This window comes from Ursus maritimus, unplaced genomic scaffold (assembly GCF_017311325.1).
Source record: "Ursus maritimus isolate PB19 unplaced genomic scaffold, ASM1731132v1 scaffold_8, whole genome shotgun sequence".
Classification (NCBI taxonomy): Eukaryota; Metazoa; Chordata; class Mammalia; order Carnivora; family Ursidae; genus Ursus; species Ursus maritimus.
In genome coordinates, this window is record NW_024426996.1 from 18351656 (window position 1) to 18377139 (window position 25484).

The window sequence follows — 25484 nt, forward strand, 5'->3', positions numbered from 1 at the left end:
TTGGCATGGAATATTGGAAGCTGGACAGCCCCATCACCCAGATCAAACTGGTCCAATGTTTTTGCTACCTGTTCCATGTTTTAATAGATCAGTGTCTCTCTTGAGTACATATTTATTTAATCATTCACTCACATTTGGCTTTCTTTCTCTAGGTCTTCATTTTTGTCTTGTTTATCTCAGGTTTTCATGGTATTGCATTATATGGAGACATGACTCTCATGTGTCTTGTTTAATTTTTTCTCCAGTTATAAATTTTGTTCTCTCTAGTAGAGATCAATGAATTTTGTTCTACATTTCAAATAACAATAGCTTCTATTTTTTATTAACTAGCCATGAGCTTTATGACATAAGTGTACTCTTGTAAATTATGTCCTCATTTCAGTATCTGCCTATACTGCTATGTTGTAATATGATTAACTCTGAATTAGTGATTGCCTATTTTCAGGCAATGCATTTTTGAAAATGTACATGAAAGGTGATCAGTGGACTTCTAGATTTCAAGATGTCATGGGGTGGGGTGAGGAGGTAGTGCTACAGAGGTGAAATATAGTCTAAAATCCTAATCACTCCTACCCTCTTAGATACTATTTTATTTATTTCTATTTTTTATTCTATTTATTTATTAGTACTTACCTTATTTCACATTACATTCTTTATTTTTTTCCCCGTTGAACATACAGTTGACAAGCTTAAGTCTTATCATTTCCTGACTGAAGTTGGGATTTGTCACTTTTGATAAAGCTAAAATTTGTTTTTTTTTTAATACAAAGACATGATATTTATCTCCATTGATTCTTCTTTTATGAACTTCATTGAAGTTCAGTAGTTTAATTTATATAGGTCAGACACATTTCTTGTTAAGTTTATTTATTTATATTAATTAATTATTATTTTATTATTATGTTCAATTAGCATATAGCATATCATTATGCTTTTTGATATAGTGTTCTTGTTAAGTTTATTCCTTTTTTCCCCCCATTTTTCCCTTTTATTTTATTTTATTTTTATATAATGTATTATTTGTTTCAGGGGTACATGTCTGTGCTTCATCAGTCTTACACAATTCACAGTACTCACCATAGCACATACCCACCCCAGTGTCCATCACCCAGCCACCCCTTCCTTCCCACCCCCCTCCACTCCAGCAACCCTCAGTTTGTTTCCTGAGATTAAGAGTCTCTTATAGTTTGTCTCCCTCCCTGGTTTCATCTCATTTCATTTTTTTGTTAAGTTTATTCTTAGAAATGTATCTATTCATTTAATTTCTGGGATATAAGAAATCTATCTACTTTGCTACTTTGCTAAATTCCTTTATGAATTCTTAGAACTATTGATTTTTCTAAGCAGACATGTGATCTGCAAACAATGACATTTTTGTCTTTGTTTCCAATATTTACTTCATATTGCATTGGCTTTTCGTATAACATTAAACAGTAGTTACAGTGGGCATTTTATCTTTGTCTTTTGTATCATGATTTTGATTTCTTGTTATTAATTTTAGCATATGAATGAATTGATTTTTGTTGCATTTTGGTTAAAAATAGGGCAAAAATAGAAACGAAATACTCAAATAATTGCACATAAAAGATAGTACAGAAGAGGCAAAGATGGTGTCACTGCTGGAATTGAACTGGTAGTCAGCTAGCAGCCTTTGTCATACAATGGCCTGAAGTTGTCCCTGGGCAGTGTATGTTCAAAAGTCTACTTTAGGATAGAAAATATTTTTTTTTGGATATATTTATGAAAGTGTGAGTTGCATCAAATTTCAAAGTTATAAATATGACTTCCTCATATAGTAAATACGGCTGTGATTGTTAAAAACATGGTCCAAAATTTTTTAAAAAATTGATTGCTGGGATTAGACCACTAATGATCAGAAATCATAGAAGGTGCAGCTCTCTTCCTCATTACCTCATAAACAAAGATTGAACTATGGTTTTCTGTTAGTCTATGAGTTTAGACCAAAGTAAGTAGAAGTATAAAATAAGGAAGGCATTGAATAAGAAGATGTATCCCCAGAGAATTAAACTGCTTTCGTGTAGTTAAATTATGGGGGTCTTTAAATTAGATGCAATTACTTAGAAATAGAGATAACCAAGCATCAAAGTACTCTCTATTAAAAAAAATCATCTCATGATAGCAAAAAAGCAAAATCTAGAAATACTAAAGATAACTTGGTAGAAATTTAGTTAAAGTTTTAAACTTTTTTCTCCCTGAAGTGGCTATAGGTTTTGTTTTTGTTCTTGTTTTTCAGTAAACTATAATGCAATAGTATGTCAAAAGTAACTCTTTGTAAGAGATTTGACTGAAAATCCCTCTTAGATGTCTTTAGTGGATCAATAGAAAAACAAATGCGTCTGTAGTAGGTCTGGGTCTCATGGCTGCCTAGCTAGCCTGGTGCCGGAAGGGCAGTCACCAACATTCCTTATGATATCTTTAAAGATGTGTGATGATCTCTGGCTTGGTCAAAGCCAACGTTCTTCTCTTAGGGTGTCTGATTTGGAGGGTGTGAGAGAACAAGGAGATATGTTTCCAGGTAGGTTCCCCCCTCTACCTTTGACCCCACTAATTCTTTTTGTACATCCAGTGCTCTGGTCAAATTAGATGAGTAGCTGTTCCTCAGCACGGGCACCACTCTTTACACCTCTGAGCCTTTGCTCTCGTCTGCTACATCTGTCCAAAATTACTTTTCTGACTTTTTCCTCTGTCGTACTCCAAACCAGTGTGGAAAGGCTAGCTGATCTTGAGTAAGTGAAGCAGGAAATTGTAACAATTCCTCACTTGTCTCTTCTCTCTTTCCACTCCTTTGCCACCAACCAAACACAAAACCAACAAAATCAAATCCTCTCTGAGGGTCCATAGAGCTTTTTACTTCTTTGTTACATTCTAGTTTGTACAGCACTTATTGTACATTGTGATTTCTCTATCAAGTTATAAACTCATCAAGGAAGAAAAAAAAAGTATCTTATTCATTCACTTCTTTATTGTGTATTCTCTGCCTTCTCCCTCCTTACTTTTCACTGTACTGTGCATATAGTAGATATTTAAACAAATATTAAATTATTTTGAAGATAAATTTCATCATTACAATGAAATAAGATCAATGTACATGGCATGCATCATTTAAAATTCTCTGAAAAGGGAAGTTAAATAAAAGAAGGTAAAAGAGTCAAGGGATTTTTTCTTTTTTTTTAAGTTTTTAATTTTAATTCCAGTATAATTAACATACAATGTTATAATAGTTTCAGGAGTACAGTATAGTGATTCAGGAATTCTGTACATTAGTGCTTATCATGGTAAGTATGCTCTTTAATCCCCATCACCCATTTCACCCCTCCCCCCATCCATCTTCCCTCTGGTAACCACCAGTTTGTTCTCCATAGTTAAGAGTCTGTTTCCTGATTTCTCTCTCTTTTTCCTCTTTGCTCATTTGTTTTGTTTCTTAAATTCCATGTGAGTGAAATCATATGGAACTTGTCTTTTTCTGACTGACTTATTTTGCATAGCATTATACTCTCTAGCTCCATCCATGTTGTTGAAATGGCAAGATTTCATTCTTTTTTTTTTTTTATAGCTGAGTGATATTCCATTACACACACACACACACACACACACACACACACCCCATACCTTCTTTATCCCTTCATCTGTTGATGGACACTTGGGCTGCATCCATAATTTGGCTATTGTAAATAATGTTACAATAAGCAGGGGTGCATATATATTTTTGAATTAATGTTTTTGTGTTGTTTGGGTAAATACCCAATAGTGGAATTACTGGATCATATGGTAATTCAGTTTTTAATTTTATGAGGAACCTCCATACTGTTTGCCACACTGGCTACACCAGTTTGCAGTCCACCATCAGTGCATGAGGGTTCCTTTTTCTCCACATCCTCACCAACACTTGTTGTTTCTTGTAGTTTTGATTTTAGCCATTCTGGCAGGTGGGAGGTGATATCTTACTGTAGTTTTGATTTGCATTTCCCTGATGATGAGTGTTGTTGAGCATCTTGCATTTTTCATGTGTCTGTTGGCCATCTGTATGTCTTTTTTGGAGAAATGTCTGTCCATGTCTTTTGCCCATTTTTAAATTAGATTCTTTGTTCTTTGGCTGTTGAGAAGGGACTCTTTCTTGAAAGTCTTTTAAACCAAAATTATGATGGTAGTGTACCATCAGTAGAACAGTAAAATGACTCTTCTTTGGCTATCTTATGTCAGATTTCTTGGAAACACACTCTGACATGGAGATTTGTGTACAAGAAATTTACTGGGGAGTGTGGAATGAGACTGGCAACTGTGGAAGGAAGGCAGGAAGGAAGCAGTACCGGGCAGTTCCAAGATAGGCCTCAGATGGTCGCCTGGAGAGCTCTGGAGTGAGATCTTGAGTCAGAAGTGCCAAATCTTTATACCACCATGCTGACCCTTATTGGAAAAGGTCAGTGACCTTGGTCTAGATGACATTTTTTGGCTGAAGGCAATGACTAGAGAGTGACTCAGCTGAGAGCTATTGCTGCCAACATTGCCAGCACCTGGGGGAGTGAGTGCCTCAGTTCTGAAGAGGGAATCTGGATGACGTACCATGGCACTGACTATTTCTGTACCAACAGGATTGGGATACTGGTTGGTTAATTTAAAAACTCAGGTAAAGAGGAGAATCATAAAAAACAATACGTATATCCATAAATACTTTGTTTCAACCTAAAATATGTCAATGTGTATTTATTTGCCAATCTTTTAATTACAGGAATAAAGCCTTTGTTTGAGCACAGACTCTCTGGTTGATGTTTTATATCTTTTACAAGTGACATAAAATCACTGTGTAAAAAATTTAGAGATACTTGTGAAATGTCTTTTTATACATAATTTGAAAGCAATATTTTTAGTGATTTGCCTTTATGTCTTAGTTTTAAAATTTGATTTTATATTTTGTCATAGTCTAAATGCACATATATTTTGAAGTATCACATAGTTCTATAAACCGTATAATTAAAAATAGCACCCCTCCCCACCTTTGAGCCTACTCTCTGTAGGCAACCACTTTAAACTCTCTTTTTTTCATCTGGATTTACCTCCACACACCTACCTCTATGTTTATATTGTTATTTTTGTCTTGATTTTTCAGTTTAGATAGTATTTACATTGATGTCTGCTGTAGAAACTGATGATTTAGTTTTCTTATATCCTTACTGTATCTGACACGCTGGCCCCATTCTTCAACATACATTCTCCGCCTTGTCTTCCAAGTGTGGTTATGTTCTGAAATTGTGGTTTATATTATTAAGCCTATGTTACTATCATAGTTAAACCATGTAGTATGTTATGGTTGCATTTACTTTTCTATGTAACTTTTATGGGCTTTTGGTTTTTTTTTTTGAGTTAGTAATTACCAGAAGCTCTCTATGCTTCAATCTGTTCAGCTGTAAAATGGGGAAGATAACTGTACCCACCTCATTGGGTAGTCACAACTATATAAGTGTTAATTACTAGTTTTCATTGACTTTTTTTTTAATGTGTCGTCCCTAATTCATCTCAAACTATCTGACAACTTTATCCTTTTAATACACTTCACCATGTATTAAGTGCTCAATGAATAACTGTTGAAAGATATGCATAGCTAATACTTTAATCTACACTTTACAAACAGCAGAGTAATTTAATTGAGAGAACAATGCATTTGGAGTTAGGAGGCTTCGTTCAAGGCCTGGGTCTGCCTTTACCTAGCCGTATGACCTTGGGCTAGCATATTTGATCACAGCTTTATAATCTGCAAATGAGAGAATTGGATTAGATAATCCCTAGGGTATCTTCTAGCTCTGTAATTCTATTAATGAAATAAAGGATTCACAGAAAATACCGAACCATATACAATATAAGATTGCAATGATATTAACGGCCACCACTTCTAGAAGAACACCTCCAGAAGACATCTTAGTAACTTGTCAGGCAAGATTATGGAGACATCACTCACACTGTGGATAAAGGAGAATTTTGCTTAGTCATTCTGTCCCAGCAATTGTCCTACCCCTTTGGGACACCTGGTTGTAATTTGATGGAGCCACCACTAAATGTCGCTATAGGTTACATAACAGTGGTCAGGAGAGCTCTAAGTTAGTGTCCCTCTACAAGCCACAGAGCTACCGTGAAGTCTCCATACCGATTTAGAACTACGTACTTGAAATACTTAAACTCAAACATAAGGAAACACTAAGATGGAAATTAACTATGATTTTAAAAAAGCAGATGGTAAAACCTTCTCAAATGCCCTTTACTTCTTCCATTTGCCTTTTCCCTCAAAGGTGGTTTCTGTATATCTAGTTACTGGTGTAAATTGGGTAAGCTGGTATTTAAAGGAACGCCGAACTGAGCAATTGCTTGACACTTTGGCCTATATATTCATGATTTTTTTCTCCTCGAGATAAAGACAGTAAGCCACAGAAGGAAATATGGAATTTTCTGTTTCCTGGTTCTTGCTTCTGTTGTATCTCCAAGCTTATCTGGAATCCTAGGCACTTACTGTATTTCATTGATTTTATGAAAATATGTGCATATTTTAACATTAATATTTTCATATTTTAACACTTCCAGAATTGTAACGCTTTATATAATCAATGGCAACATATGATTACTGGCATTTCTTCTTTTTTAGTGATGTCTTATGTAATAAAATATCCTATCTGCTATTATGGTATACCCATCTTAATTTATTAGTTTAGTGCTATGTCAAAAATTGTTTGATAGATAAACTTTCTTTTCTAGTCCAATTTTTTAAAAAATGTTCAGAGTGGGGGCACCTAGGTGGCTCAGTCTGTTAAGTGTTTGCCTCTTGCTCAGGTCATGATCCCAGTGTCCTGGGATGGAGCCCCGTGTAGGGCTCCCTGCTCAGTGGGGAGTCTGCTTCTCCCTCTCCCTCTGCCCCTCCCCCCTGCTCATGCTCTCTTTCTCTCTCTCACTCTCTGTCTCTCTCTCAAATATATAAATAAAATCTTAAAAAAAAAAAGGCTCAGAGTGGAAGAGAAAACAATATTTACTGAATATCCACCAGGTGTCTGAGCTAAGGGCATATAGGATCATATTTAATCCTCACCATGCTGTGAAGTGGGTTTTTTTTTTTTTATTGTTGTTGTTTGTTTTCATAATACAGTCAAAGAAATTTTACATTCATTTTATAGTGAAGGAGGGCCAGAAAGTTCAGTAACTTGTACAGAGTCATACTGTTACAATGGATCATTATTCAACACAATGTATTTATGTATTTTGACTACAAATCTTATACTTTTACTATCATATTAATTACACTGATATTTTGTGGTACGCTGCTTCTGTTAAACAGCCCGAAGACCCCAGCCCTCTTTGAACAATGTACAGTTGTCCTCTGACAGCCCTTTAAAAATGTTGAGATATCCAATTAAACAGTATAGAAATGGTTTTTCTGAACTCCAGCCTCAGTCTTTGTGATCAAAAGTATGAAGTGAGACTTGGCGTCCCTGAGATGTGAATCGTTTCTCTGTTGTGCCATGGGCTTCCTAGAGTAAACAGTGTCCCTGCAGCACAGGGCACAGCACAACTTATTCAGGGCTTTTGGATTTCCTTTATCTTCTGGAAGACCACTCTAGGAAATGGTTTTCAAAATGCCTTGAGGGAAAAAAAGGCTTCTAACTTACAGAAAACTGGTTTATCTGCTTTAGAATATGGTTTCAATCAGATTTCACAAGGGTCCTGGAGCTCCAGTCTGTATATGTTATTGAAGGGAAGGATTTAATTGGTCTTCCTTAACTTCCCAAGGGGCAAGGCTGAGGAACAGAGCGAATTCCTTTCAAAGGTCTTTGCTGTAACAGTCCCTTGTATGCAAATGACGCTCCCTGGTAAAGTCAAAAAGGACAAGAGAACAAAGGCAGTTTACTGGTCATCATTGTGTTTGCACAGGCCTGGGCTAGCTAACTTTTCAATTTCCTGCAACTCTCAGAAAATGCTGAAATACATTCTCTTCTAATTCCTCACCTCATGTCCTGAAGTCCATTTGTTGTCTGTAGACTGTATTCTGTTTCCCATTTCTAATCCTCTTTATTTCAAGTTCTCCTCATTTCTGAATCTAAAAACAAAACATTAGCAATCTGTTGAAGGTAGTGTTCCATTCATTTGTCTAGGAATTTGTCATTAAAATACTCCTTTTATATCAGCAACTTGGGGTCTTACAATGATAAGTAATCTTTTTCCTATTTTGCAATGATTTCCCAAATAGAGGGCATATGACTATAGCATGTACAGGATATAGTAGCCAAGAATTCAAGATTGCTAAGAGATGAATTGATCACAATTTGCTTTAAGTTTCCTTGACTTAAAGATATTACTGTTTGCTGAAGCAATTTTGAAATGATGTGTTTAACTTTCCATCTCTTAAAGGAGGTAATGACTCTTATATGCTATCTGGGTGAAAACCATTGGATAAGACCTATTTTCACTTATTCAGAGCCATCCATCCATCTTTCTAGTGATGGTTCTGGGAAGGAAGTGGCCAAGTGACAGCCGTGAGGCTTTTCATTTTACCTCAAATTCTTGAATCTTCCCTGTGAAACTGATGAGTTTATGAGTATATGTGGCAAAAGACGACAATAGAAGTCACCCAGTATCTTCCTGAATACTGAAGTCAGGGGCATATTTCAATCCTTATGTGATTTCTTGACTGAATTTCACTCATTTATTTAATCATTCATCTCTTCAGTTGTTCAACAAATATTTATTGAGCACTACCTATGTTTCATGCACTGTGCCATATGCTGTCACTGACGTACTTCCTGCTTTTGGGGAACTATTATTCTATGACGGGTGCAGACCAGTAGACAGTTAAAGTGTACTGTGATAAGCAGTCTCACAGGGATTAGTATGGTATGAGGTGAGAGCACAGAGAATGAGATTCTAGTTCTGATTGGAAAACAGGGAGAGTTTCTTTGAGGAAGTGCTCTCCTAGGTTTCTTTTAGCAAGTGCTATTCTATGACAACACTCTGGCTCTTCTCCTCTGACTCTTTTTTCTTAATTTCTTTAGCTGGTTCTTTTTTTCTCTTCATCTTAGTAAATATCAGTGCTCCTGAACAGTTTGTCGCAATTCCTTATTTCTTATAATCACACATTTTCCTAGGCACTCTCAATTTTAACTTGGCTTCAACTATTCATTCTTATAAATAGTTGGTGCCTAACTATAACTAGTTTTAGACTATTAAGAAGAAAGCTTTATGACTTGAGAGTTTTCTGTAGTTGAATCAATAGAATGTGATGGGTAAGGAAGAGAGGAGTCAAAAAAGACATTGAGATTTGTGGTTGAAAGAGGGAATATGATGGTCTCACCATTAAACAATATATGAACAATTGGTGACAGTTTTTCAGGAGGGGAATACAGTGTGTTCAGTTTTGGACAACTCAAGCTGGATATGCCTGTGGGACATTCCAGTGCAGATACTTAATAGGCAGTAGATATTTAATAAAATAATGAATTTGAAGCTTGGGGGGGTATCAGGGATGAACATACAGATTTAGAATGATCATCATATACTAGGAGTTGAAGCCATAGAAGTAGATGGATTATGTTCATATTCAACAAATTAAAAAAATCTATGTACTAGCCATTGTGACATTTAGAATAAGAATATGAATATGGTATGGCCTCTGCTTCCAAAAAGGGGCATGGGGCATAATCAAATAAGTGCAATATAGTGGGATGAAAGTTATTGTAGAAGTATGTGCAAAGTTCAGAAGTGGCACAAAGTAAAAAGAGATATCACACAGGAAGAATGGAAGACATAGGAGAGAAGAAAACTGGGGTCGGAACTCAGTAGAACTTCTCCAAAGAATATGGGAAACGTCACAGATTTGCTTATCATCTCTCAAGGCACATGTCACATCTCATTTGTCAATATCCTCCCAGCAGAACCCATCCTAATGCCACAACATAAGGGCTCAGTAATGTTTGTTGAATAAATGGGCCCAGGGCAGTTGGAAAGAAAGGAAGATAAAAATGAAGCATGGGATTTCCCCAAGCCCTGGGGAACACTTTAATCATCTCTTATTAGCCTTTCACTTGGAGAGCTTGTGCAGGTGGAACTCAAAATAAACTCTCTGAAGAAATGAAGATGCAGCAATTTAGAACGAGGACAAGGACTGTGTCTGGCAGTGCTCTAATTATGAAATGTGCTTATGGCAAGCTAGATCTTTTTATTTCTGGTGTAGAGTAAAATTGTGTAACCATTGATTTTTTTTTTTTTTTTTTGTCAAACCATCACTTACAGTGTCTGAGATAATAGTGCATCACCTTTCATTTATTAATGACAGTGTTGGGCTTTTAAACTGGAACCCATCACATTGGGCCTTGCACCCTCCATTATTGTTGTGTGTCCATTTAAGTGTTTTGTAATAGTCAGTGATTATGAAAATGTCTTTCTTTCTTGACCTTCTTCCTCCCTTCCTCCCCACCCTCAAATTTACACATTAATTCCTCAGCTTGGATTACAAATTAACATCGTTGGTTTTCTTTCTCTTTTTTTAAAGATGGATATATTTAGATACCTATTAGTCATGGGATTACCATGAAAAAGAGAAAGAAAGATATTACGTTGAAGCCTTATGATAAAAGATATCCCCACCACTCTGCTAGTCAGAACTCCTCCAAAGGTTGAGCACCTTCAACTTCATTGCCCCGGGCTGGTACCAGTTTAATCCGCATCTTTCCTGAGAAGTTTGAAGGAGAGAATCTTATCATCAAGCACCTACAACTAGGCTCGAGACTAATATACTTCATAGCAAAAGTCATTATCTGTCTAGTTTAACCAGGAGCATGAAGATTTGCCAGTTTATAATAACCCAGAGAGTATTCAAGGGAGGAAAGGCCAATCCCTCCTCCCTGCTCCCAGCCACTTGCTCTTATAGAGTCCAGGCTGCAAGTAACTTCGTAGCTTTTCCCTTGCTTTCCCCATTCACCATTATGGGCTTAGTGGCACAGTGATAGCCCTGTAAGTGGGTATTTGTGAAGTCTGTAGAGTAAATGTGGCTGGAGACAGAGCTGGAGAAGAAGTCCAGAGTTCTCGGAAATTATAATAATAGTACTCTTTATTGAGCACACGTCCTCTTAAATTCTTACAAAATGCTCTAAGGTAAATCGCCTCATTCCCATTTTACAGATAAGGAATTCAGGCCCAGAGAACTTAAGTGATGAGCCCCAGTCATCGTACAAGGGGCAGAGCTAGGATTTGGGCCCATTCCCCTTCCATTAAGCTACTCTGCTCCCAAGAGGGACACCTCTGGCCTCACCATGCTTTTAAGTGAGAGTCTTTGAGAAGAAGGTATCACATTGCTAAGAAATGTGTCATAGCCATGGCTTTCTTCTCTGTTCTTAGGAAGGCAGGTGGTGATGTGCCAGGGTGGAGGTGGGAATGGGGAGGAACGCAACAGGGAGGATGAGAGTTTGGATATTGGTAGCAGCCGGTAGTTGGCTGAGGATGTGGATTCTCTTTTGTTCAATTCCTTCATGAGTATGAGGAGTCAGCAACTGAGAATAAGTTTAGTAACAACGCTTCTTTTACATCCAGGAAATACACAGTCTTAGGAATGAAGGATAATTAGAATAATTAATTTGGAGTAAAAAATCCTTTCTAAGGATTTATGACCATGGTCATTACGCTAGTAATTTGGAAGGGTATGCTCTTGGCTCCTCAAGGGCATAACTCAGTTCTAGGGAAGTCTACAGCCCTATGCAGTGTGAGCAAAATGATATTTCCTCCTGTGAACTATTTTCTTTGTTCCTTGGTGCTCACTTTGGCTTTGCCTTGTGCCAGACCTGAAAATCTGGAGCTGTCAGCTCAAGTCCGGTCCCCGCAGAGCATAGTGGCAATGTTCCAATTCCTTATGGTGGTGAGTGTGAAGACGGTTCTGCATGGAGGGTAATATTTATGGCTTTGTCAGCTGTTGGCACTGTAGAAATGGGCTCAAGATGGCCAGAGGAGCTTTAGTGGATGATGAATGTTTGTTTAGAGTGATGATCTAGGGAACTGAGTTACAGCACAGCCTCCCAGCAGCAAACTGTCCTTGTCCAGAACATTCCTAGAAGATGAAATTCTTGGTTCAGCAGTAGCCCAGGTCAGATATGACCAAAGATGATGACCAGTTGCCTTGGACTTGCTGTTTACTTCAGAAAGTCCATTTGCTCACAGCTTTGTGCGTGGTATGCATCTCCTTGTCCACTTCCCTGATATATCTAAAGATGTGGGTGATTGAAGGGGGTTACATCTTTGCTTTCATGCTGCTCTAGCCCCGTGACTCAGTCAGTTGATCATCCCCCTGACCTTAGTGTTAATATTTATTTCCGAAGAGTAAGACAGATTAAAGATATCCAAGTATCAATGCCATATGTATACAAAGTGTTTTGAAGTATACGATTTTCATCTCATCCTCATAATAACCTTCTATGTGGGTAGGGAAAAGTCTATTATGTTCTCTTTTTAAAAATTTATTATTATTATTATTTTTTAAAGATTTACTTATTTATTTGAGAGGCAGAGAGAGTGCATGCGTAAGCGGGAGAAGGGGCAGAGGGAGAGAATATCCATGCAGGCTCCCGCTGAGCACAGACCCTTATGTGGGGCTTGATCTAACGACCCATGAGATCAGGACCTGAGCTGAAATCAAGAGTTGGATGCTTAACCGACTGAGCCACCCGAGTACCCTATTATGTTCTCTTGAAGATGGAAGCCAGTGATTTAATCACGGTTATGAAAATAGTAATTAGTGGAATCAGGACTAGAGTCAGATGTTTTTGATTCCTAGATCTGTACCCAGAAGCAGACAAACTATTGCTTGCAGGGAAAATCTGGCCCACTGCCTGTTTTTGAATAGCTTTCAAGCTAAGAGTGGTTTTCACATTTTTAAATAGTTGAAAAAAAAAGCAAAAGAAGAATATTTCATGACACATGAAAATTCTAGTAATTCAAATTTCAATGTCTATAAAATAAAGTTGTGTTGGAACACAGCCATCCTTATTCGTTTATGTATTTTCTATGACTTCCTTCATGCTGCATTGATGCAGTTGAGTTGTGACAGACACCTTTTGGCTCCCAAAGTCTAAAATATTTACTATCTGCCCCTCTATAGGAATGGCTTGTCAATCACTGTAACAGTTGATTAGTAAGTAGAGATACTGGTTATGTACTATGGTACTAGAATGCTAGGGCTACCATAAAAAGCATAAATTGGGTGGCTTAAAACAACAGAAGTTTACTGCATCACAGTTCTAGAGGCTAGAAGTTCAAAATTGACATGTCAGCAGGGCCGTGCTCTCTCCGAGACTGTGGGTAGAATCCTTCCTTGCCTCTCCCCAGCTTCTGGTGGTGGACAGCAATCCTCGGGGTGCCTTTGTTTGCATCTGCATCCATCCAGTCTCTGCCTCCATCATCACATGGCCGTCTTTACCTCATGATCCCTCTGTGCGTATCTGTGTCCAAATATCCCCCCCCCTTTTTTTAAAAAGATGTATTTATTTATTTGACAGAGAGAGCACAAGCAGGGGGAGTGGCATGCAGAGGGGGAGGGAGACGCAGACTCCCTGTAAAGCAGGGAACCCAATGCAGAGCTCAATCCCAGGACCCTGGGATCACGACCTGAGCCAAAGGCAGACACTTAACCAACTGAGCCACCCAGGTGCTCCTGAATTTCCCGCTTTTTATAAGAACACCAGTTGTATTGGATTAGGACTCAGCCCATTGGCTTCATCTTAACTGGATCATCTGTAAAGACCCTATTTCCAAATAAGGTCACATTCATAGGTACCAGTGGTTAGGACATGAGCATCTCTTTTTGGGGGACACAATTCAACTCATAACACTTTTCCCACTATAGAATATTGTCCCCATGTTAGCATTACTCTTCCTTCTTTCCCTGCCTCAATCCCTTTGTTCCTCCTTCCCCACTTCTTCCTTTTTCCTCCCCCTTACCTCCCTCGCCTTATTCATTACACATTCAGCAAACATCTGTGAAGTTCCTACTGTGTCCTCATTGTTATGCCCATTACTGTGCCAAGTATAGGGTACACAGATGATGAAGAGTTGGCCTCTGGCCTCGATGAGGTTACAGTGCAGTATGGATCAAGTCCTATCAGGGCGTTTGTATAAGGGACAGTAGAGATTACAGTCAAGGTTGGGGGGCATCTTAAGGATCTAAACTCCCAAATATTAAACAATAATCTTTCAAAGCAATTGATGTACTCCTGGTATTTAAAGTATCACAGCTACTGACTCCAAAATTATAGATGCTAATAGACATAGAATTTTAGTGTATCCTTATTATTCTTTTAAAGTCAAAATGTATAGAAATATTCTGCTCCTCTCGTTTGTGTCAGTTCCTTCAATCCCTCTTCCCTTTAGCTCCTACCAGGTCAGATTAGGATATTCTGCTCTGGGAAGAACAATGGGATGACCCTGAGTAGGGGCATCTAGCCTTGTTATATTAAGTTGATGGCTTTAGGGAAACCTGGTCTGCAGCTTTGAGAGATGAAGCTCGACACCACTCAGTGGGTGTCATTTGTCCCAATATGTTGTATTTTGTTGTGTCTTCTTTGAGGCTCTTTGTTTCTCTGCTCTCTTCACCTGGCACTAATTGGCCATGTTCAAATAATGTCATGAAGAGCATGAAATGTGTTTTGACAGCTTCTCCTCCCCTTGTCCCAGAGTGTACCATCTCCCTCATCTCATAAGATCCTCCTGGTCATGGTCAGGGGTGTGAGGGTACAGCCAGGGGAGTCTGTCCTTTTCATGGCAATTCTAGTGGGGGCCATTTGTGGACAGCAACCTCGGGTCCCATCGTTTTTTACTTCTGTGCTCTTTGTAAACTGTGGAATTCCTTCTGCTCTCTGCACATTTAGAGCTTCCTACTGGTTATCTGCCCCAAAGATGCTAACCTGGTGGAAACATCAAAGATCCACTCTCTGCAGGAAGGGGAACTGGTACTAAAAAGTAACACCTCTTCTTCCAGTGGCATTCTCTTCCTAGTGTTTGCTGTTGCTGCCAACCTTATCTTTGTATTGGACTTTATATATACATTTGGACTTTACATTTACATTTCTCAGTTTCTGTTCCACCTAGCCCTTTTCAGGGAGATGAAAAAAATATCTTTATGTAATTCACAATGAATGCAAAGGCTCATTAGCTTTTATAAATGGTGCTGAGTAAGAAAAAAAATTAGTGTTTATTAGTAAACAAACTGAGGGCTTCAGAGGGGAGGGGGGTGGGGGAATGGGATAGGCTGGTGATGGTAGTAAGGAGGCACATATTGCATGGTGCACTGGGTGTTATACACAACTAATGAATCATCGAGCCTTACATCGAAAACCGGGGATGTACTGTATGGTGACTAACATAATATAATAAAAAAATATTATTATTAAAAAAAAGAAAGAAACTTTGACATTGATATTGTCAGACTAGAGCAACCTCACTTTATTAGTTTTTAAATGAATTTCTTACTGTACTCTGATGATCCCAGAGTATAGTTCTCATAGCATAATTCTACCCCAGAAACACTTCTGAAGGCCAGTGACCTGAGTCTCAGTTTGACTACTCACAAGTTAAGAAAACTTAGGCAAGTCACTTAACCTTTCTGTTTCTTGGTGTCCTACAGTGAGGTTAAGAACACTACCTTATAGTGTTGATTGGAAGTTGAAATGAAACAATGTGTGTCAAGGGGCTTTAGAGATTGGAAATTTTATGTAAATATCAGAAGGTATTAGTATTGCCACTAATTAAAATTATACTTATGGAAATTCAAAGATACTTTTTCCTTTCTTGTGAGATCATAAAATGCATAGTTACCGCTGCTGTTAACTTCCTTTGGGTATAGCTGAGACCCCTGATTCTCAAGGGATGGTTCCCAGACCAGGAGCATCAACCTTACCTGAGAATGTGTTAGAAATGCAAATTGTTGGGCCCCAACCCATACCCTCTACATCAGAAACTCTGGGAGGTGGAGCCCAGCAACCTAGTTTAACTAGACCTCCAGGTGATTCTCTAATGTTTGAGACCCACTGGCTTAGATGAAGTTATTCTCAACTGGCTATGTGTAAGCTCTGATTTTGCAGATTTTTAAAAAAAAATCTGGCTTTCCTTTCAGACATGGTAGGGATTCTGAAAAAACATAAATGTGTGCACCTAAGATTGAGTTGCCACCGTTAGTTGACTTCCCACAACATGCCTACCAGCTGGGCTTCCCATTTTCAGCACTGACGTAGATCCTAGGATTGGAGGTTCTTGAAGCATCGCCTTTGTTAAACACAAATTTGTCAGATTATGGCAGGGACTCAGTGGGGGTTTTTTAAGGTGCTCCCTCTCACGTGGGATAATAACGTTGAATGAAATGGCTATAAACTAGCGAAATTCAGTAGAGCTGTAGTGAGCTTGATTCCTGTTCTTGCTACCCCTGAATATCAGGTGTTGTCTTCCTTTAAGCAGTCTTTAGTCTTCCGTACACGAACACCCACCTATTAATGAGCCTGAGGCCCAGCCCTGAGGTGCTCTGCCAGGTGTCAGAAAAAGCCAACTGCCCTATTGTACACCCTGTATTTTCCTGTCATGTCCTACAATTGCAGCTATGCCGTAGCTGTCACGACAGACAGGTGGTCGGTAGTTACTTGGGTAAAGTGAAAACCAGAGCTGTAAACGTAATGAAGCTGGAGGAGGGAGAGTGGTGGGGAAAACATGAGGGAAATCATGGTGCAATTGTGTTGATCCACAAGGGCAGAGGCACATGGAAGGTGTTTAATAAGTATTGAATGAATGAATGAGGAATGAATTTTGTGTTTTGGGAGCTAACCTGCCTATTTAACTGAAGAGCATCTATCTTATCCCAAATGAACAGACATTATGACTTGATTGAGTGAACTATTAGATATGTTTAGTTTTAAATGCAGACATAAATAGATTTGATCTTTCCATGGTTCGAATTTCCTCCCATCAGCTTTCCCTTAATTATCCACAAGTGTTCCAAACCTTCATTAGCTAAATAGGATGCAGATGATGGTCATTAGTCTGGGATATAAATCCTGCTGGCACATTCACTGGCTTTTCACTTGGTTAATTGAAATTTTCAGTATTCATGGACTACAAGAAAACACTGTAATTTTATCATTTATTCAGGGGTATAATTTTTTTTCTTTTAGCTGGTTGTGTTTTATAACCATGCATTTAAAAAATATGAATGCCACACTTTGCCTGGAGGGATGCCACTATTTTCAGTGTGCATGTATCAATACTAGTTTGCTAAAGCATGAAGACCAAATGGAAATTTATACTTTGTCTAGAAATTCTAAAATTGGCTGCCTGTAATGTCTAAGAAAGCATCCAAGTAGTGTGCACTTTTGGGACCCCTTGATTCATATGTAAATGACTTCCAAATTGTTAGTAATATGAGTAGGTCTAGTTCTGACATCTACCAATGAGTAAGAAGGCATCCAGTGTGTCTGTGTGGTACAAATGGCTGGTATCAAATGGAGATGCCTTATGCAGGCAGCATTCCTTTAAATGGTGCTTAGCTTTCAACTGTATTTGACCATTTACTGAAACTAGCTGGCCTGTTTGTTGGTGTCTGGCTGGGCGGAAACACACACATACACTCATACACACATGTACACACACACATACAGGAACAACTGATGCTTGAAATAAAATTTTGTAACATTACCATCTATCTCAGAGATTCAGTTTCTGAATTCCTTAATTTTTATAATCCAGTACTTAAGCAATTCTCTTGCACCTGACTTTGTTCCAGTTTAATCAAGTAAGCATCATAGGTTTGCTGTTTTTAAAATATAAATCTTAGCTCTAGACATTACATGGAAGAAATCAGCTCAGTAGAGTTTGAGCCTGTTCTTGCTTTTTTTTTTTTCTAAACCTAATTTAGTGGGACTGAGACAACATTATAATAACTCTCACAGGTAAATTCTCTCTCAAAAAGCAGTGTAGAACATATGGAGTCTCTTTTCAGTGCTCACTTTGCAAACCGCTCTCACCAGTGAGAATGGGGTAAGCGTTGCCCTTCTGGAATCTGTTTCTGTAGGCTGGACTGGATGAGCCGTCAGTTGGTGATCCTCCATTTGGGTTCTCAAACCAAGGCCTTATTGTGCCAGTTTTTCATCCCAAGTCACTCTTCCTTCTGGGTTGCTTTTGTCTTTCTGCCCACTTGGAATATTTCTATAAATGATCATGAATGTTAATTTAAGGAAGATGTGTTTAACCACCTCATCTTCTAAATAGACCATTAGTTAGTGTCTCTCAAAATCAGATGTAGAGAAATTTTATAAGTTATGCTTTTGTGGATCACCTGTAAAACTCTCTCTAGCTCTGGAGGTAATCAAGAGCTGACCATGTTGTTCAGTCAAATGGTCTTTCCTCAGAGGATGGAGGGAAGAAGTAGGCTGTATACTCTTTGATTTCTAAATGATGTGTCTGATAAAATCAGGCCCATTTTCTTCAAATTAGCCAGGTTATCATTACCTAAAAGGTCCTAAAACCCATGAATATGGGTTTCCTTATTTTGTAATGAAGAATTCAAGACCTTATGGCCAGCCACCCTTCTTAAGCTCACAAGAGATCTGTTAAGAAGGGACATTAGACCCAAGCACCTAGACTCCTGAGCAAGTGGACCGTTTGTTTATCTGTCTAGAGATTCTATCATAAAAGACCAGCAAACTTCTAATAAGGGATCATGTTCAACTAGAGTAAGTTAGTCACAATGAGTATCTGCCCTTGGCAAAATGTGTCAAAGTAAAGTATATTGTAGTGGACACAGCAGTGCTCCACACAGATGTCCCTGTTGCTAGGAGAGCAGCTGGCTGACTACTCTCAGCTGTCAGCCCTCTCAGGAAATTGCCCTTGGCTGAAAATAGTCATCTTGCCCAGGGTCATGCCTCCTTTCCAGGGCAGCTCTTAGCTCCGCCCCAGCTGGGGACAAGTCTGCCCCAGTTCAGGGCTCCCTGTTTGGTGGACTGAGACCTTTGTTGAGTATTACCAGGGCCCAACTTCTTCCTGTGCTTGGTCCTGCACCCTTCTCTTTCCTTCCACAAGTGGAGTTCCTGAGAGCAGTCCCTAATAAACCTCCCGTATGCTAACCTCCATCTCACAGTCTGCTTTTTAGGGAGCCTGATGTGACCTATGTTTTTAGATCTTTTCCCATCACCATGAGTGTCCAGTGTCTTTTTTTATGTAAGTTTTCATTTCTCTCCATCAAAATCTGTTTTTGAAATTTTTAGAAAACTTAAAAAACCCAAAGTCAAAAATCTACTTGCAGAAAAGGATCTGATAAACTCATTCCTTCTAAGGTGTAACAGACCAACAATTATAATACATGAAATTTTTAATTGCCCCCTTTGCATTGACTCTTATACCCTAGTATCCCTCGAGGTTTTGTCTATGATGATACAAAGCCTGATGTGAAAAGCAGGGCTCTAATAAGTGAAATTTCAGGTATCAGTATATAAATGGACAATAGTAGGGCCTCACCTTTCTAGATTCATTTGGCAAATTGCTACAACTTCTATGTGCAATACTGTTCACCCCATGCTGGCCACCTTGCCAACAGGGTTAGAAGTCAGTGCTCTAAAAAGTCATTGTGCACCATTGTGCTTGCACTCCTTTGACAAACGCAGCATCGTGCAAACTTTGGTGGAGTAGACTCATTAGGGGTTTCCTCTTTAGTAGAAAAATATTGATGCAACAGTCAAGAAGGTCACAGTGTGGGTAAGTCACCGTGTTTTGAGCCTTTCATTTCCAGTAATTAAAGTGAACATGTTATTGGAAGGTTTAGAAAGCCCACCCAAAGTCATTTACAATAGCTATAATTAGGAAACTGGAATATGCCGGTTAAAGGTTTTCGACGGGAACGAAATGAGACCAACGGAGCGTATAAGTAAAATCCCCTTAGAAAATGGCCAAATTAAGGATACAGACTCTCATTGACCCATGCCATACTTCTTTCATACTCATTCCAGGTACCGAGATTTCACCATACATTTGTCCCTTAGCTCAAGTGGTTCCTTTCTACAAATATAATGTTTAGAGCTACTTGTTTTAATTTTTTTAGTGAAGCCAATTTCACCTGTCTCTGACTCTCATTTCTCCCCCAAACATGTTTCTCAGGTCACCTGAGACTATTCTCGAAGGTTGAATGGTATTGTTTAATTTCGAAGATCATTTCCCCTGGGGCTAGAGCACTAATATCTGAATTCTTAGACATGTTTCTTAACTTACCGTCCCTAGTGGTGTATCTTAAACTTACTTAAAAATGCAATTAGAGTTTCTCAAGTTGCCCCCACATGGAATCTGCAGTAGCTAGAATTTGGGTCCTCTCCAGATTCTGACTTTTCAACTTCCATTTCCTGGAAAAAATTTAGTTACACTCGTCAGGGAATCAGGGTTATTTCCATGACTAGCTCTTCTTGAGTGTAGACCAGTGCTTCTCAACTGGGGGGTGAATTTGCCCCCTCTAGGGCGCACTTGGAAATATCTGGAAACATTTTTGGTTGTCATGACTGAGGTCAGGGGGTGGGGTAGGTAGAGGCCAGGGATGCTGCACAGTACAGCCCACTCCCACCCCCACAACCAAGAATTATCTAGTCCAAAATGTTCATAGGGCTGACATTGAAAAATCGATAACCAAACCAAGCGGATAATAGACAATAGAAATATACTGAATAGAAACTGTATTTTACTACTCTTTGGGTATCTTTTATTTCTCATTTTCCTCTATCTCTAGGCTTTACTTTGTAACATTATTATATGTGAGGCTGCTTTTCTGGCACTGTGCTTCCAAAACAGTGTTTTGGGATAAGGACTGAAGTTTCACCTGATGCCGTGGTTTTGTTGTTGTTGTTGTTGTTTGTTTGTGTTTTGTTTTGTTAGCTCAGTGCATATTGATTGGATACCTTTTCTCATGGAAGGCCCTGGGCTAGGTAATGGGGCTACAGCAGTGACCAAGTCTTGTGGGGTCTTTATCTTCCTGGATCAGGATTCTGAGAGTGAACACTGAGGCCTCTCTCATAACATGGTGCTCATGTATACAAAAACAAATATGAAGAAAGATCATAAGGAAGGCATTTGATGGGAAGACTGCAGGTGGAGTGGTTCAGGAGCACGTTGAGAGCAGTCTGTTTCTTTGGCTTTTCTCTCTCCTAACTGGTTCAGTCTTTGAATAGCAAGCAAGAATCTTTCCTTCTAGTCACAAGGAATATGTGAACAAGAGAAACTAAGGCATACCTGGCAAAAGCAAAGGACAAGACAGCGTGGGACTTTTAGAGTAGATCTACTCCTGTCAACATGGGCTGCTGTTTGTCAGGGTTGAAATTAGGTCAGTGGATTTAATTATGGTAAGAAGAATGAGTCACAGGCCCTCATCCTCTTTGAGCAAAGATGGCTGTTTCTTTTATGGGAGCCTTTTTTTTTCTTTTTCCTGATAATTCTGTTATGTCTGTTTTTGTGAACTTTTCATCTTGCCCTTCCTTTTTGATTTTTGCTTTTCCTCTTTTCTTCTACCACTTAAAATTCTTCCCTTCTTTCCCTTTCCACTTTTTTTTAGAGGTTTTATTTATTTATTTGAGAGGAGAGAGAGAGAGAGAGCGTGCAAACACAAGCTGAGGGGGAAGGGACAGAGGGAGAAGCAGACTCCGGGCTAAGCAGGGAGCCTGATGTGGGGCTCCATCCCAGGACCCTGGGATCATGACCTGAGCAGAAGGCAGATATTTAACCGACTGAGACACCCACGCATCCCATCCCTTTTCTACTTTCAATTCAAACTTTCTAGATAACTCACAAATAAAATAAAAACACAAAACTGCCAGCAAGCCATATTTAAAGATCACACCAATCTAAATCTTGAATTTATTTTTTTTCATTACATATGCTTTTTTGTATGTATATCCACATCTGTGTTTTCTGTCCTTTAATGCTGCATATTACTTTGGATCAGGATATAGGCTGGCTCAGATTTTTAACTATCTTTAGTGCTTGTCCTAAAACAAAGCAAAATCCTAGGGGGGGTGGTAGATATTTTTATGTTATGCGAGGAGAGAGTGTGAGAAAATTGATGTAGATTACATCTTCAAGCCATACCAACGTCTTTATTTATTTTACATTTCTTTTGTTTTTTGACCCTATTCAACCAAAATAAAATTATCGGTATAAGTATGTATATGTGTATGTACACACATACAAAATATATATATGTATATATTGTATATATATATGTGTGTGTGTGTGCATGAATGTTTTCTGTAACATAGTTTGTAATAGCAGACAAAAGTAAACAAACAGAAAGCAATAACAAAAGAACCAAAACGTGAAAACTACCAAATGTCCATCTGTAAAGGAAAGCACACATAAATATGGTATATCTCTATTATGGAATGTCATGCGGCTATTGAGAAGAATGAGCAAATCCATATGAACTGACCTAGAAAGGTGCCTCTACTGTATTCTTAAATAGGATGATATTATTTCAGGAAAGAAAGAAATTTCTATATGTGCATATGTAACATAATACAGATAATATGTAAGTCATGTAATTACATATGATGTAATATGTATTTGGATAAACATAGAGAAAGTGTGGAAAGATGAACACTGATTTTTTTGAGAGAGCGATCGAGAGAGAGTGCACACATGCATGTGCAAGCAGAGGGGAAGGGGACAGGGAGAGAGAGAATCTTAAGCAGGCTCCATGCCCAGTGCAGAGCCCGACATGGTCTCCATCTCATGACCCTGAGATCATGACCTGAGCCAAAATCAAGAGTTAGACGCTTAACCGACTAAGCCACCCAAGCATCCTGGATGAACACAGATTTTTATTATTGATTACCTCAAGAGGATAGGTTAGAAAGGAGATTGACTGATTAAAAATATGTATTTTGTAATTAAAGAAAAAGTAGACAGATTTACTGAAAAAAATTTCAATACTATTTATGTGGTTGACCATAGATTCATTTAACTCTTCATAGGATAGTCCAAAAGGAACAAACGTGCATATAAATCCCAACTGGCCTTGTATGCTAAAGTGCCTTTTTAGTGGTTCATGAGGCCAGGAAAATAAACACAAAAATATATAAAAAATAAGTCATGTGGAGAGCAAGTGCGCTAAAGAAAATAGAGATCAGATGACAATATCTGGTACTGCTGTTCAGATTCACAAATCTCTTAAATGGGGAGAACTTCCCCTTCATTACTCAGGCTCATAATAGGTTTCATTTGAATCATTTGGCACTTGACATTTTGCACATATCTCTTCAAGAGAAAGAGAGAGAGTACCATGTGTGGTTGAGAATGTGGGTTCTAGGGTCAGACTTCTTGGCTTTGATTACTCACCTCTCTCCAAGGTATGTGATTTTTGACAATTAACTGAATTGTGCTGCAGGTAACTTGTGAAACAAAGATAAATAAGAGTCCTTATCTCACTCTATCGTTGTTGGCCCATAATCTATGTTCCAGCTTGGGTAGGGTAGTTGGTAGTGGGAACAGTGAAGGGCAGGTATTTTTTAAAAATCCAGGGAAATCAATGGGGTCATAAGAAGTGGTGCCCACCATGGATTAGAAATGAACAGGACAGGGGGCCTGGGTGGCTCAGTTGTTAAGCCTCTGCCTTCGGCTCAGGGCGTGATCCTGGCGTTATGGGATCGAGCCCCACATCAGGCTCCTCTGCTGGGAGCCTGCTTCTTCCTCTCCCACTCCCCCTACTTGTGTTCCCTCTCTCACTGGCTGTCTCTCTCTCTGTCTGTCAAATAAATAGATAAAATCTTAAAAAAAAAAAAAGAAACGAAAAAGACAGAGTCAATATCATTACACTTTGATGATTCTACTGTGTCACCCACTTTCTTGTTTTATAGACCACCATTTTCAGCACATTGGCCAGCGAAAAGTCCTTATCTGACTGCAAAAAGGTAAGTCAGCCTCTAAAATTTCCAACTTGCTGTCAGAGTACTAAATGCTTCAGAGTTGATGACATTCAGTTGAAAAGCTACAGGATCAATGAGAATGTTCTGGTGACATGTTGTAGCTCTCTTTCTTCAGAGAAGGAAATTTGAATGGTTCTCTTTAAGGATGTGGAAAACTCTGTTACCGTTTGACAGCATTTTGTTATCAAGCAGCTCTGGTTGCATGTGTCTATCTCGCTATTATCTGACATTTTATTCTGCAAGATGAGTATCAAGGGAGTCCAGGACAAGCTGCATTGCAGGCATCTATATTCTTGTTTCCAAATTTAAATGTAATAAACCTAAACTCAACACAATGTAAAAATGATTTTTTATTTTGAAAGCTGATCACATAGCATAAAAATTTGGTTTGGATTCACCACAGTCAAGTTTGAGAAGCTGTCATGCTTTGCAAAAGGATTAGCGTCGCTAGCATCTGATGGAAGACGTCCCTGTAATAGATCTTGTCTGGAGACTGCCTGCTGTAGCAGTAGCAGCATGTCTAATTCCTGGCCTTCGCAGATGAGGGGGCAATTTTATCCGCCTCTTTAATCTCAGGTTTAACTAGATCTTCTCCTTCTTGAGGGGAAAGAAATGATTTCACAGCCTGAACAACTCAAATAAATTTTTTGACACTATCTATTGATATGAAAAACCAGGTGCATAAAGAGTTGACCTGTGCCTCGTATATTAGTAACTTGGCATTTCTTAGGGTTTTATAGCATGACATTGTTTTGCTGTGCTGTTTCTGCTTCTGAATTCGCTTGATATGGTAATAGGTAGTTGGGATATTCATCTTTAAAGGTGATGTGAGGGCCCACTATTCTGAATGCCATCCATTTCATTATCTTGATAGTTTTTGTTGCCTATTAGATCTCCATCTTGATTGAGTTCTGCTGTGTTTGTCTTGGTCTGGGCTGTCTGAGATTGAGGTCCATCTCGTATTCTTAACATTACAGATCCAGGGAATGAAGGGACTTTAGGGGTTCTCCAGTCTCACCTTTTTTCCCAGAGTGGGACTGCCCTTGATGTCATGTATAGATGGACTTCTAGCCTCTCCTTGAATACTCTATTAACAGGGAACCCAAAGACCCTGACTGTTCACCAGTGAGACAAATCAAAGCTTTAGAAAGTTCTTCATTTTACTGAGCCAGGATATGTTTCCTTTTGATTTCTGCCTGATGTTTCTTCTGAATCTTCTCCCCAGCTCACTCCTGGGCTAATGGTTTTCCTTCTTTATTTCTAGTAGAATATTGTTATAATTGATTTCCAGAAGTGTGGGCTGCTGGTTGCTGGCTATTTGGTTTCAAAACTTGGCTCAGCCACTTACTACCAATGTGACTGTGGTCACATAAGCTATCTGTGCCTCACTTTTATCACCGTAGAATGGGGGTAGTAACTGTACCTACTTCATATTATAGATGAGTTAATATATATAAAGTGCTTAAACAGTGCTCAATATATAATCAATGCTATATTAGGTATTATTATTGCTTCTAA